General features: G+C 25.2%; 1 protein-coding gene across 2 annotated transcripts in view; it reads right to left on the bottom strand.

Moving 5' to 3' along the window:
* Positions 1 to 15609, bottom strand: part of LOC136980837 (tachykinins-like) — a 47724-nt gene extending 32115 nt beyond the window's left edge. For both annotated transcript variants that reach the window (XM_067277040.1, XM_067277041.1), the window contains exon 1: positions 15495 to 15609. The gene's annotated coding sequence lies outside the window, so the exon portion shown is untranslated. The remainder of the gene's footprint in view (positions 1 to 15494) is intronic.
* Between the last annotated feature and the right edge of the window lie 425 nt (positions 15610 to 16034).

Below are 16034 nucleotides of genomic sequence, written 5' to 3'. Positions count from 1 at the left end.
TTCGAATTTAATGACGATTTTAGTCGTTATTATCATTTCAATTTTTTTTGTTTTTTTGTTTTTATAAAACCCATCCCTATCCTCAAAATTAAGCTTTTTGCTATATTATAATCAAAAATATAGAAAGTTTTTAAAATAAAATATCGTAACAGATGGCGCATGTAGTTTTACACGTTGCCGGGAAAGTTACGCAACTCGAAATTTTCCGTTTATGTATTTTTCAGTTTATGCAGATTTTACTATATTCAAAAATAATTTATTATAGAAATTTTGACTAAATTTTATATTAAAATTTTAAGAATTTCTAGAAAGTAATAGTGTTTTTATTAATTAAAATTTGTTAATTAATTAAAATAGGGAGAAGAAAGATTTAAATTCTTTAAAATATTTACTTTGTTTTAAGATTTAGTACGATTTTAATCAATTTTATATTATTATTAAAGAAATTTCGAAGCTTAAAAATAAGTTTTGTCATATTTGATTGAATTTTATACGTTATATGAATATTTTGAAGATAGATTTTATTATAAAATAACAGAAATTGGTATTTACGTAAACAAAAACTTTCATTTTATAGAAATTTCCACTAAATTTATATATATATATGTTTCTTTAACTTCAATTCAAACATTTTTCGACTTATAAATAACATGGTATATATTTATCGAAGAAAATCGGTTAGGTTCCAATGCTTTTTGACAAATCTGGGCAGATTTATATAAAATATTACATAAAAAATATTATTATTTTTTTATTGTTGTCATTCAAGAACAAAATTTAAACAAACATATTCATTTCTTATTTAAAATCAAAGAAAAATATCCTGTAAATATTGCTGTTGTAAACGTTTAAACATACATACAGACATTTGTTTCTTAAGTTTTCACAAGATAAATTGACTTAAAATTTTTGTTTTAAATATTGAATTTTATAAAATTATGCTTTAGAATTTTATTCTTATAATTTAAAATTGCAATTTTAATGCAAGAAAATTAATACACTCAAACCTCCAATAATGGCCAACTCTAAACAGTTGCAACCTCCGAACAACGGCCATTTTATGTTCCCATTGTTCAGAGGTTTAACTATTTTATACATTTTGAAATTATAAAATATAAAATACTTTATTAGACCACAAATATATCATTAAATATAAAAGCACATAGTACATTAATTTAGTGGCACGTTATATCTTCATGGGTCCCAGGAAACTTTGAGTTAAGGGGCCCCACAGTATTGGGTTTGGTTTGGTGCACCTGTTGGTGGTTGCCCCCCAGATAATTGCTTTTTTATGTCCATAGGACAACGCACTACTGCATTAATTTTATTTAAAAATTAGTAAAGTTTTACAGGAAAATTAGTAGTTTTCAGATAGTACTGTTTGTTTATTGTTAACTATATTTTGTATATTTTATTAAGCTTGTTTCCATAGCATCAGCAGGACTTACTATAAAATTCTAAATGGGAATTTCTACGACTGTATCCGCTTTCTGTTCTTCCAACTATCTTATTTATGAAACAAAAAAAAAGGTTTAAAAATATCTTTCGTTAAATCTCCAAGGAATTGTTTATTCTAGATACGATTTTGTTAAAATTTAACATTCAAAAATGTTTTTTGTTATATTTGTTATTATTCTGTGCAATTCCTGCATTATTTAAATATTCTTTTATTTATTTTTGATTTAAATAATTCCTGTTAAAATTATTTTTAAAAACCTTTAAAACTTTTTCAATATATTGTCTATAAAACTATTAATTTTATTTATTTATTTATTTACATTATTCATGACTTATTTATCTCCTACTAAAAATATATATGCATATGCCAACGTATAAGTCGATATTTTGACCCTAAAAAATGCCGTTTCGAACATACTTTCATATACACTTTTATGATTGAAATTATTCGAAGAATCAGGCATGAAATTTTTCGCTACACTATATATACAATCACCATATATATATATATATATATATATATATATCTGTAACAGCTCTTCTACATAATTATTAAAAAAATCTTCCTAAATTTATTTGAAAGCGAAAATTTTTTTATGTTTGCAAAGTTTTATGGAACTCCTCTGAAACTTTCATCTACCCCTAAGGAATCGATACCAACTCCGTTGGGAAGCCCTAGTCTAAATCAAAATTGTGGGTTAACTTACTGCCTGCATACACGATACATTAATTCTATGGTAACATATTTAAATAATTTTATATGAAGTTTAATTTGATGTTTCAAATGTATTTATCGATGGAGTGTATGTCAAAATGTCAAAATTCTTATTTTAGTGTCATTATTGATTACATTAATAACATGCTTGCAGAGATAGAAAGCATATAAATGGAGTTAGAAAACAATCTCTTCATTACTTTGATAGTAGCAGACGTTATTAACTTATCAGTTGCGTGGAAATTTCTAATTCATTTCATAAAAATTGCATGTAATATACAATTAATGCAAATACTTTATATGTAGATCATGTTATCAGGTTATAGTTTCATGTTAGATAATAAAATGGTTGTTAATTTATTGTCATTACTCACTTACTATTGATTGTAGTAACATAAGAAAAATGTAAAATTAATTATAATTAATTCTAAAATAAGACAATAAATTTGGCAAAAAATATTTTAAAATTTTCTAATAAATATAATGATGTAATCGTTGAAACTTTTTTTATTTGTATAAATCTCAAGAACTAATCTTTAATTGAACTTATATCTTTTCTTCGGATTATGTTACAAGAGTTGGCTTAATTCTTGATCTCATACAGTTTATTGCAATTACTTGCTATTTCTTCTAAAGACAGATAATGATAATAAAGTATTTAGCTTCTAAAGACAAATTGTGACTTGTATTATTTGTCTTTAGAGCTTTAAGTTCAAAAAATTGGATCTATCATTCAGTTTAAAAAGTTAATGAATGGAAATTAATTAGTTTATTAAGATTATTTTTAAAATTATTTGTAGAACTTGTTGCAGTCCAAGTTGTAAGAGGTTTTATCTTCTTCTTAAATAAGAATAAATTATAAATCAAGAGATCCTAATTGTACCTTCTTAGCATTTATAGAACTTATTGTGGTCCTGAAGTTTATTTAGCTATTCAAAACTTTTATCTTATAATAATCTTTCTAAGTCACATGTTCTAATTAATATTATTTTAAACACATTCAACGAACTTTTGAGCATTTGAATAATACAAAATCACTTAAACAGGTTGCTGTTTTTTTATTTATTCAAAAGTAATATAATTAAATTACATTCATAAAATCTTTGGCAATGAATGTTTCACTTATTCACAACTGAGAAGAGATTACTCATTTAAATCTATTCAATATTTTAAATAATTATGTATGTAGGGCCGTTTATTAATTGTGTGTACAGCTAAAGGGGGAGAGAAGTCGTGAAAACTACATCATTGTACACGACGGGGAAGAAGAGGATCGATGTATTTACTAGTCACTGTCAATAAACTATCAGTTAGAAAGCATTTTTAGAACGTTTTAATGTCAGGAGAGCCAAGAAATATTGTATACATAATTAAGGAGAAAAGGGTTTGCCAAAAGTATATCGTTGTACACAACAGGAACGAGATTAAAAATGACTCAAAAACTGCACACATAATTAATATAGGCCCTATTAATAACTAAATTTTTAATTGTATTTGCTAAATAATACATTTATTTTTAACAGATTAATAGTATACACGTAATTTTAATAGACTTTATTAATTTAAGATTAATTTGTGTAAGATGTAAGACAGTGGATCAGCTAACAGAATATAATTCCCCATAATAAATAAATATGTGATGGTGATTATTTTTTAAATATTTAAAAAAAATTTTAATTAATTTTATTATTTTTAAAGTTTAGTAAATCCAAAATGTTTAATACCTCGACAATTTCCTGCTGATACTCTTTAGCTGTTGAAAAGGATAACTGACAAGCGGAAATAAATAGAAAAGTGGTTACAACAGTTTATTTTGTCGCTTACTCGGCTATATTTTGTTTTTTACTACAGTTTTTAAGTAGTTTTTGGGATTTATCGCCATGAAACAAACTTTCAATCGGAAGAAAGATGAGTTTGTTCATAGTTGGTCTAGATTTTTCGCGTGATTGAAATAATCAAATACTATAACAAATAAATCTACCGAAATTTGATCGTTTTCTGCTTTGTTTTATATAAAAATATAGCATTTGTTTTTTAAAATTTATTTTAAATGATGAAAATCATTCGTGCTGACGAGAATTTGGGATTCTTCTCGTTTGTTCTGTTATCATTCCCTACTGATAAAGTATAAAAGTAATGGTCATTTTTATGTTAACTGAAAGGACCTAAACACTAGAAGACACATAAACGAGATAATTCTGGATTGTTTTTATGATAAAAATAATTTCTAAAGATATTTTAACAACCCAACAATTTTTATTTATATTTAATCTGGTGTTTATATTGTTAATAAATTAAAAATAACAATAACCGATATTAGGTGGGCTGAAATACAATGTGCAAAGTTACACTCAAACCTGTACCACTATGGACATAGACACTAACTCTGTTTAACTGTTAGATATTGTGTATACATATGTATAAATGCGTTTATCGCATTTAAATATTCTCCTCGTACTTAAATAATTAAAGAAAAATAATCAAATATTAACAAAGGTATGAGGATAAGGTCCCTCCCTCGTTGTGCTACTTTATATATATGGGCATTTATGTTTATAAATATTTTCCATTTAATGCTGCATCAACAATGTACTTTTTTGTTTTGAATATACATATATTAAGTGTAATTAAATCAGTATCAAACAATTTATGTAACATTGCTTCTATATTTGGTATTTATGTTTCATTATAAGTAAAAAATACAATAAACTGCCATATATTCGAGTTTAAAACATGAGATTATGATGCAATAGGCACGAATGAAAACAGTTAATTCCTTACAGCCTTTATAGTAGCTATCAACGCCACATCATCTCATTAACACCTATTTGCTCTTTTCCAATGCCGAACCATGATTGAATGAAAAAAAAATTACTATCTTTACGGCTTTATTGGACATTTGTTATTATTAGATATTAAAAATTACTTGCCACGATCTTACAAATGGCTTTGCAAGCGCGAAGTCTTGTCCGTCTGCCTCCAAACATATCATTTCCATTTTTATCGACAGAAAGTATATGGTGTTCGGTAACGAACCAAGTGTTTATAAAGAAACAAGGCGAAAACATTGTGTAATTCACACAAGTTTACACTTGCACGTGTCATGAAAAACCCTTAGAGTAGCATTTGAAATTATTATAATTTCGTAATGGATGTATGTTACCTGACCTATTGCTAAACGTTTTACATGTATATACTGTATGACTGCCACATTTAATTCGAATTTGGTGACACCTATGAAGTACCACATCATACTCTCAATTACTTATATATATGGAGAATTTAAGAAATATAAAATGAAATATTTCTACAATTATGCATACGAAACAGAACAATTTACTGCGCCTGAAAGACCCGAGATGAAACAAAAGCCAATTACAAACGTGGGATTCTATTACTCTCCGAAAGCCAAAAAACATATACGAATAAAATTAATTAATACAGATTTTTCATCACTTACCAAAAGAAATGAGAATTTACACCATAGTTTATATAAAATTATAAATTTTGGCCCTTTGTCTTGGGGTTATAGGCCAAATAATCCCTACCAAACGTTTCCTTCTCAAATGGTCTTCCCTATCAAATAACTAATTATTACAAAAAAAAAAAATTAAAATAAAATATCAGATTAAAATGTAAAAATTCCTAAATAAATTCATTATTTCGCTTAAATTTAGAAAAATAATTAAACTTGAACTTGAATATTTATTTTAAATAGCCTATTTCTGTTAAAGTAGGTCTAAATATAAATATTTTATTCGTCTCTATTCATTAATCATAAGTTTTATTATTTAAATTTAAAGTAAGATGTAAAGTTATGAAAGAAAAAAAATCAATAAAGTTTGCTTTAACTCCAATCCATAAACACTTCATTCCATTTTAAATTTAGAACGAAGGATATTAAAAGAGAAATTAATAATTTACATGCATCCCGCATCTAAATTTATTAAAATAAAAGTAAAATCAATCGAAGATTTTTTTTAAATATTGCAAATTACTAATGATAGATATGAAAATTGCTACTTGAAATTCATTCATAGTTCGATTAATTTTAATGGGACATCAGCATATAACACTATTAACGTCTTCATTACGTCATGTTAACGTCAGTATCAGATCATATCATTTGTTTAATTATGTTACAATATCGGAGTTATAATGCCATTACGGCACGTCACATTTACTATACGTAACAACATCACCTTTGAAAAGGTGTCATACTTCCTCTCAGTTACATTGTTACGTTACTGTACCTTCTAACAATCACATTATAGTGACGTAATTATTGTAAAGTGTAACACGAATATAGATTTTCAGCATGCGTAATTTGGCTCACAACGACATATCATATTAAGATTACTATGGACTGAATTAATTTCACTAAACTGTAATTATATGTTTACATATTTATTTATAAACAGCGTAAGTCTATGCAGTAATTCTATATAACAAATCAAAATTATGATTAAGAATAGTGGAAATAGTTTAATTATTATTTTAAAAAAAGGTCTGAAAATACAGAGTTGCCCAAAAATTAACTTTTGTAAATATTAATTGCTGACTTATTTAAATCCTTGAATGTTTAAATATATATCTTTTATCAATTTTGTAAAAGAAAAAGTAACATAGTCAACAGACTTTTGGGCCACCCTGTTTAATATTTTTATCATACAACCTAATACCTTACTATTGTATATCATACAGAAACTTATTACTGGTATGATGTAATTTTTTATTAATAAATTGAGCATTAATTGTTGTTGAAATAGTGTAATTTTTGAGATAAAAAATGTTTACACTTTGAGAATCTGTCCAAATAATCATATGATACAATTTGGGTCACATAAATACTATGTTAAACTTAACAAGTTATTATTTTTATTGTGACATCGTCACGATGCCAAGCTGCAATTTTTCGTCACAATGCTCTCAATTTTAGTAATGTTACTCCTGTACATCATACTTTTCCTGTTAACAGTAGAGTCATGCTGGTCATCTATCTAACCTAACCTAACCTGAAATTTTTAAAAATTGAAGCTCAATGAAGTTAGAACCATTTTCAAACTAATTATAAAATAAATAAGCGTATATTAATTTAAATTAAACATTTCTAAATTATGTAACTGTATATTTTTCATGAATCAAAAGACCTTAATGAACCTGTCTTAAAAATTAATTATAAAGATTTTAATGTTATTGATTTTACTAAAAATGCTTAAAATATAATAATAATTGTGTTGCTAACCGACTTTTCTCGATAAAGATTTGTTACGTGACAATTAATTCTCCTTTTATGAAAGACATTCGTGACGTTATACTAAATGAACTTTTTGAATTCGCGTGAAATTAACTTTATTTCCTACGTATATAATATAGTTCATTTGTTCATTTGTTATGAAATAATAATATACATAAAACAATATACATGTAGCATTGATTTTCAGGTGGGTAATATATATTTTATTGTTAACTATACACACGTAATTATATAAGTTAGTTGTGTGCACACAGTACACCTGTACCCCATTTAACTGTAGTTTGAATAGTAGAGAGAAAATTAGCAAAAATTCTTTTAAGCAAAAGCAATTGTCATGATATTCATGAGATACAGTATCAATCAAAGTACAGGTGAAATTTCGATTATTATCTTACAAATAGCATTAACGAATAATATTAACAGATATCATTTTATTTACTCCAGAATTTTTTATTATACAAATGAATACTCGTGAAATAAATAGTGATACAATATTTATCATAATTTCTATATATAATTAAAAATTAAGTAAGATAAACTGTAATTTTTATTTAGCATACTTAGCATAAATAAAGTAGTCAGTGTCTGTCTCAAATATAAAGCAGGACGAAAGTAATAATACTTTACTTAAGTATATTAAGCGATCATTATTTTATCTTGAACGTCGGCGTGCTCAACAAATACCGTTAATGCCACCATTCTGGGAAAAATGGCATCTCTAAATTAACTACTACTGCGACAAACGTCAATGCACCGAAATGAAAACCCATTATTTGTTCGTAGCGGAATTCGTATAATTGTAAAAATGCTAATACTTAAGTTTCTATAACTAATTTGGTCATGAATAATATAAAAATCAAACAAATAGTTTGTTGTGCTGTGTCTTTCCCATTGCATTTTCGGTAAAGAAGCAAAAGTGTCATGGCTCTCAGCTGCAAAAATTATTTATAGGACCTCACAAAATTTATATTTTCGTTAAGTTATGAATACAGATGTGTGCGTGCGTGCGTGCGTGCGTGCGTGCGTAAACATATATGTATCACATACATTTTCAAATATTCCATTGCCAAGATGTACTGAATCACCTTCACCTATTCAGATCTATCATTGGCCTTTGCTGTTCCATCTTAAAATGTCCATATTTATTAACTTATTTCACGTTTATAATGTATTGCAGAACAATTTCTACGCTAAATTTCTAATGAAATATAGTTAATATTTAAAAGTATTTTCAGTTATTCTACATATTTCATAATTGAAAATATTTATGATAAGAAAAAAAGTATAAACCTTACTGTATTAAACTTTCGGCTGAAGAATGGTGGTAAATATTTTGTTAAATAATAAATATATTATTTATATTCAAGTCAATTAAATCGTAAGTTTTCTATCAGATTTATTAATTTACTTATACTTCGTATAAACTGTATAAGATATAAATGACTTGTTGAAATCAGTAATATGTTTACTTCAGCTTGTAACAAAACGGTACGCAAGTTATTGTAGAGACTAAAACTAAAATAATTTACAAATATTTATGGTTTCCGTTATCTCAACTGGAGAAATTCTAAATCAAACAGAATTATTTCACTTTATTAAATAAAATTTGCTGTTATGTTACATTTGATAATTTATTTAAGACATTCTCAAATTTTAAATTTATTTATTTAAATATGTTAGAGACTAGCTTGTTTACACCTTTATTAGTCAGATATATCATAGTATATCACTACAATTACCGCAATATATTCAAGTTTTGAACAGAACGTAATTCCTGAACGAATAACTTATACTTTCATGTATTTATGATAGATCAAATGTTTTTATATGTGGAAAAAAATATTTTTTTAATTGATATTTCATAAAATATTGTTTAACTGTAACCAATTAATGTATTTACTTAGAGAAGAAAGGATAAAAATTAATCTTTATAAAATTATTTCTGCCCGTTATCTACGATTCACCATTCAAATAAATGTTAATGACCGTTCTAGTCTTCAATTATGATATACGTTTCACATTAGAAGTATCCACAATAGACCTATACATTAGTCTAATGTAAAAAACATTTTCTAAACTGCCATGTTGTCAACTAAATGTCTTATCGAACTAATTTTTATATCGTGAAAAAGATCATTAATCCCATAAACTCCGCAAAAATCCTTTATATTTAAGTGTTTTGATTTATGACATATTAAAACAGTTAAAAAGAATCATTAAATATAAATTTATAACAATAAGTGATATTTAGAGAAATGGAAATAACCAAAAATAGATATTATTGTTAATCTTTCAACTGAGTATCACTTAAACTTTTCATATTAACTAATGTACTTTTTTGAGAGATGTTCGGGCCATGGCAAGTTTTCCCACTTAGTTAATTTTGTAATTTTTAGAGTAAATTTAGTAGTTTTGATTCGTATTTTTTAACTTAACTCATCAATAATTAGAATTATTATGTAAATATTTTACTTATATTCATTGGAATAACCGAATATTGCCCTACAGCAAATGGTGAACTAGTACTTAATTAACATATAATATTATTTATGAATACTACACTCACAAATATTTGAATTTCAGCAACTCGATAGTTGAAAGAATATATCTTTATTATAATTTTGATTTTAAATAATTAAAAAATATTTAATTTCTACAAAAAAGTTGGCAAATAAAATATTCATCATCTTCGATGGAGGGTCCGGATTCGAATCTCTTCCTGATCTCTTGAGATTTTCCATGTTAGTTCGGATCAAGAACGTTTCCTTACTCCATATATGATGGATGACCCGCATTAGTTGGAGCAATCATGAATGAAGTATAGAACATATAATGGCACAAATGAGCATACGTTCAACTAGCCCATGGTATGCTGGTGCTTAGCATCAACAAATCAAATCGATAAAGTTAAATTTACACTAGCTTACGAATTACTATGCAATAACTGTAAACAATGTCATTCGTTTGAACTTTATTTTTTATAAACACGCTACGCCGTGTCAGACACAATGCTCATGTCTATCGGGCATCATTACGTATCGAATTTTTTATAAACACGATATGATTTCGATCGTTTACTTATGAAAATTGTAAAACATTTTCATCTTTAATTAATTACGTTCTTCTTTTTTAGATAGACCAAGCTATAGGACTATTGCAATTTCTAATTGATTAGATGGAGATGAACTGGATTTGTTGATAACTACAAATGTTGTCCATTTTATTAAATATGATATATTGAAGTGTATGCGGTTGAAGTATTTTTAATTTTTGATAAATATTTTATTAAGTTTTGTCCATTTTTTTAATGAAAAGTTGCAATACATTTGTGATTTAGTTTAGAGCACGTTTTACAGTTTTGATAAGCGAGTATCAATATTTTTGTAATTATTCCTTGTAATAGGGCATGACTATGGAAATGTTAATTAAAAATACGAAAAAAAAATCATTTCTGGACTTGACTAGATACAGCTTTAATGGCTATTTATGTTTAATTAAGAGTAAAGTGATTGGATCAAATTCACTCAATTTTACTTTCACCCAATTTGAAGCTTACTAACTCCTGTGCCTTTAGTTAAAAATTTCTGAAATTTTGTATAGAGATTTCTATATTAAATGGAAACGTTAGTAGAAATTTTTAGGAAAATTGATTCATCGGTTCAGAAGATACGGCTCCACTCCCTTAATATCTCCCGAATCAATTTGAAGACTTGAAGGTAATGGTATCAATTATTAGGGATGAAAACAAATAAAGAATGCTGAGAAACTCCAGCAACAACATTGCCAGCATTCTTTACATTTGCAAGTTATAATTCCATTCACAATATTTATCATTTAAAAAAAAATCGCTTTAGCAACTAGTAACAACTATCAAGGTAAACTTACCTTGATTGTACAGGTATTTTTTTCATATCTAGAGCTAAAAATATAGCATAATTTCCTCCAGTTAATAGAAAATAAAATAAAACGAGATTAAGAAAGGTCAATGATTAAGCATCATCTGTAATTTCTGGATTAAAATTTCTTTACTTGTTAATTTTATCTAAAGAAATTTGATAGAATTTTAACACTGATAATAAAAAATATTCGGTAGCAAATATAATATTTATTGAAATAATAAATTTTTAAGTAGTTAAACCAAAACAAAATCATAATGATTATTAATTATTTATTCGTTTTTTTTATTTTTCCAAAAGATTTAATTAAAATTAATTAACAGGATAAATACATTTAAATGTTATGAACGTTTTTAAAATAATTGAATTAAATTATAAAATTTCAAATATTATTTTTATATTAAATATTAATTTCTTAAATAATATTTGCCCAATAGAAAGCTCATTCAATTATTAAATTTGTTAATGTATTTTTTAATTAAATCAAATATAAATTAATCATTATTTTTATATTGAATTTTTAAAAAGTTTTCGAATTTAAAAAATAAATTAATTTATTAAAGTATTTACTTAAGTTAATATCCTGCATTCTTATAGCCTATTTTTATCAATATAATTTTTAAAATATAATTAAATAACTGTTTTAATATTTGCAATCCTATTATAACTTACGTACGAAACAAATACGTTTATCTATAATATAAAATAGCTCAAAATATGAATAGTAACTAATTAAATATTGGATTAACGTAATAAAATAATTAGATATTATATTTCCGGATCGAGTATTTGGTTCATTAACTCAATTTAGTTATAAAACAAAACAAAATTTTAGTCTTGTTTTTCAACTAAATCAAAGTTTTACACTTGTATATATAAATTTTCATGTTTTATATAGTAAATTTAATGTAAATTTACTATATAATACGTTACACAAATGTATATCTGTGGAGGGTAACGAAACTCGTAGAAAAGTGATAAATTATATATACAATTTAAAGTCGATAATTTTGTGTAGCAAATGAAATTTTTAACACGACAAATTCGGGTCATAGAAAAGTGCAAGTAGTGAAAATGCTATAAAAGTAGAAATTAGAAAAGAAAATAATGATAAATAGTGTATATAATATAAAGAGTTATCAAGGAGAAGGTTAAATCTTGTCTATAAGAAGTTCTCCTCACTCCAAATCTTTTAAGATTCTCACTAAACGAATTTTTGTCTCGGATATTTTTGGTCGTAAGCATTAACACAGACAATCGTTTAGCAATTCTCTTAGAGAAGGATCACATCTTTTGTAGAAATATAAAATTCCTGATATTTTTTCTACTTAAACTATAAAGAATTTCTTGACCAATTCTTCGATTTCTTTTATGTACTCTTTCGGCTGTAAAATTCATTTCTTTTCTAACTTATTTTGGCTGGCTTTCGGTCCTCAGATGCACCAATCAAATTTTTTTTCCTCAGGGAAATCTAAAATATTCCAAGGTTACTAAGCTATTCTGCACTTAAGAACATAAAAAAAAGGGAATTTCTTTAGCTTACGGTTTAAATTTTCATATTAACGAATGGTGTGTGAGCATCAAAACGTAAAACTGTAAGGTATAAGATACTATATATCAAAAGGAAATTGAATTATATTACTTTAAAACGACTCTATTATTTCTAGTAGAGCTATTCCTTTCATCATTGATATAAATAATATTTAAAGCAAAAAAATATATATATTTAAGCACTACGTTTTTACTAAAAACTAATAAATTATATATTTTTAAGTACGTTATCATTTAACTAAATTCTTTCATCGAATTTCATTTGATAAATATTGAATGTCATTCAGAGTGAATTTCTAGTGTATGAAGATAATAAAATTGAATAAAATTGAAGTTTTATAATAATAAAATTATAATTAAAAATATTTTAATGGAGCAGGATAATGCACGCGCGCACACACACACACAAAATGTTCACGCGCCTTGAGCACTAAATACTTATCAGGACAACGATTTGAAATAAAACTGTTACTTTAGAAAATTGTTGGTTACAGTTCTAAATAGAACAGTTACTTCAGAAAACAGTTGATACAATTCAAAATAGAACAGTTACTATAAAATGCAACGTGTTTGAAGTAGAGCAGTTACTCTAGTTGATTATTGTTCGAAAGAGAACAATGTTTAACTTTTTATAAACTGTTAAATAATGTTCTTTTTTAAGTAACTGTGTTACTACTTCGAATTGGAATTTTTGACAATAAGGATCTAGTAATCGGCTTTTATTTGTATTTTATTTCCTATTAAAGCATTATTTATTATAACGAAACAGAATAAAATTAATCAAAACTTTTAAAATATTTTGTTCTTTAAATTTGAAACAAAAATGATAAAATAAACTTTGAAATTTAAATTTAAATCGAAAACTCTGTTGCATTCGTTTTTCTTATTTAAATAAAATTATCAATTTAATTAAGCTTAATTAATTTTTAAAGAGAGGAAAGTACTATTAACGGTTTAATCTAGAATATACTCAATTAAATTCATTATTAGAACATTTAAATGATTTAAAGTTTCGTGTGGTTTACATTTGTTTATAGTAAAAACAAATTGGAATTTTTATAATTATTTAAATAAATTAATAATATTTTATGAAGGACACTGTAGAAAACCAATAAACGAGTAAGAAAAAAAAAATAATAATAATAGTTTACGAATTTCAATAAACCTATTTTAATAATATATTTGATTTTATTATTCTGCTACATGCAACCATCAAAATATTGCATGACGTAATAATGTCACTTCATGACAGGATAAATTAGTCATGGAATTTTATACAAAGTTTACTGCAACTCTAACACGCTATTTAATAAAATGCTGAAAAAATCTGAGCTTAAATGAAAAAAATATATATATTGCATATATTAAGCTTTAAAAAACATTATTTTATGTTTATAATATTTAGAATTAAACCATTTTTTATTAAGTAAAAACGCATACATTTAAATCTACTTAAAATTCATTCGAATAAAAGAATTTTTTAATATAAATTTTAAGCGATATAAATTGCTTATTTATTTATTTTTTATAAATAAAAGTTGCTCGTTATAATTATTATTATTATTATTATTTTATTTTTAAATTAAATTTTTGCTTTTTTTAATGCAATAAGTCGTCACAAATCGAAGAATTTACAAATTTCGACAAAGGATTTCAAAGATATATATTGTGGAAAAGGTTTTTAAACTTTATAAAGCCTTCTGTCAATACTTTAAAAAAAATTAAGAGGGAAAAAAGTGCAATTAAAATGTAAATTAGAAAATTAAGTCACTGAAAAATTAAACTCTAATGCATTCAACGTTGCATCAATTTAGTCGAAGTGACTATTAATACCCTTTAATATATTTAAAAATTAATTTGCATAATTAAAATAAAGGGAAAAGAAACTTTTAAGTGAGATACTTCAATAAATTATATACTGATAAGTTAACTATAGAAAATATCGGCACTTTCACTGTAAAAATGATTAAAGAAAACTAAAAACAGTATAAACTCAAGCGCTGTTATCAGAAGAATTGACGATATTTTTAATTAAATATGCGAAATAATAAAACATTTATCAATTATCATATAAATTAACTATGCGAAAAAATATTTTAAAATAGTTAAAACTTTAAATTCTTAATTTTTTAGCTCTACACTTTATACATAAGAATAAAGTTTATAAAGTTTATAACTGCGACAAATATATTTAAATTAAGATAATAAAAGTCTTAAATATGTAAATAACTATATAAACGCTACAGATAATATTTATTTAGATATAAAAACTCTAATTGTTTCTCTTCGTGAACTAACCATTAAAGTTTTATTACTTTTCCAGGCGCGTATATAAATAGAACTCTAACAGAAAGTATACGAATAAGTGTTTAATGTTATATATTTAAAAGGATATTTTTATAATAAATAAAATATAAAATAAAATGCCAATAATCTATACAAAATTATAAATGTTATTATCTTGTTTTTAACTTATAAGTAATTTAGTATATATATTTTTTCCAATGAAGTACAATTAAAACGCATAGGGAATTCTGTTATAATAGTAAAAGAATAAGTATAAAATTTTAAGTTGAAAAGTGCAACTAAGAAAGAAAATGAATAAGTTGAGACCTACCAATAGGAGCTTTCTCTGAGCTTGTTGTATTCTTACTGTATTGCTTTGCCAATTTCAGTCTCAATAAAAGCCAAATGTTATATTACTGCGCACGCTACAATATTATCATAATCGCAACTAGCTAGCTTGTTGAGAGGAGGATCGAATTTGACGTCATACACGTTTCTACCAATCAGTAAACAAAAGAGTAGCGGGATGCCAATTTGAATACTTTACTTTATCCTATCACGTTACCACGTTCGAAATTTTGTGTAGGAGTTTCGCCACCGAAGAAAAATGGTATGATAACAATCAACCAGATATACTACTTTAATTTGATTAAATTTTTTTTGTGTACAACTCCAATAATCAATTTATCAGATAATAAATAACGAATTCGTCTCCTTTCTTCAATTACTAGGATTGTAAATAAGCTCCCACAACAGCTTTAATTTCTTCGGTGAAATATATAAATTATTCGAATTCTAAATACTTTATCTTCTTCATATGTTAAAGAATGAATGTAAAGTAAGCTATATATTTTATTCTTTCGAACCTCCA

This window comes from Centruroides vittatus, unplaced genomic scaffold (genome assembly GCF_030686945.1).
Source record: "Centruroides vittatus isolate TY-2023 unplaced genomic scaffold, ASM3068694v2 contig_726, whole genome shotgun sequence".
In the NCBI taxonomy this organism is placed as follows: Eukaryota; Metazoa; Arthropoda; class Arachnida; order Scorpiones; family Buthidae; genus Centruroides; species Centruroides vittatus.
This window is presented reverse-complemented; position numbering and strand designations above follow the sequence as displayed.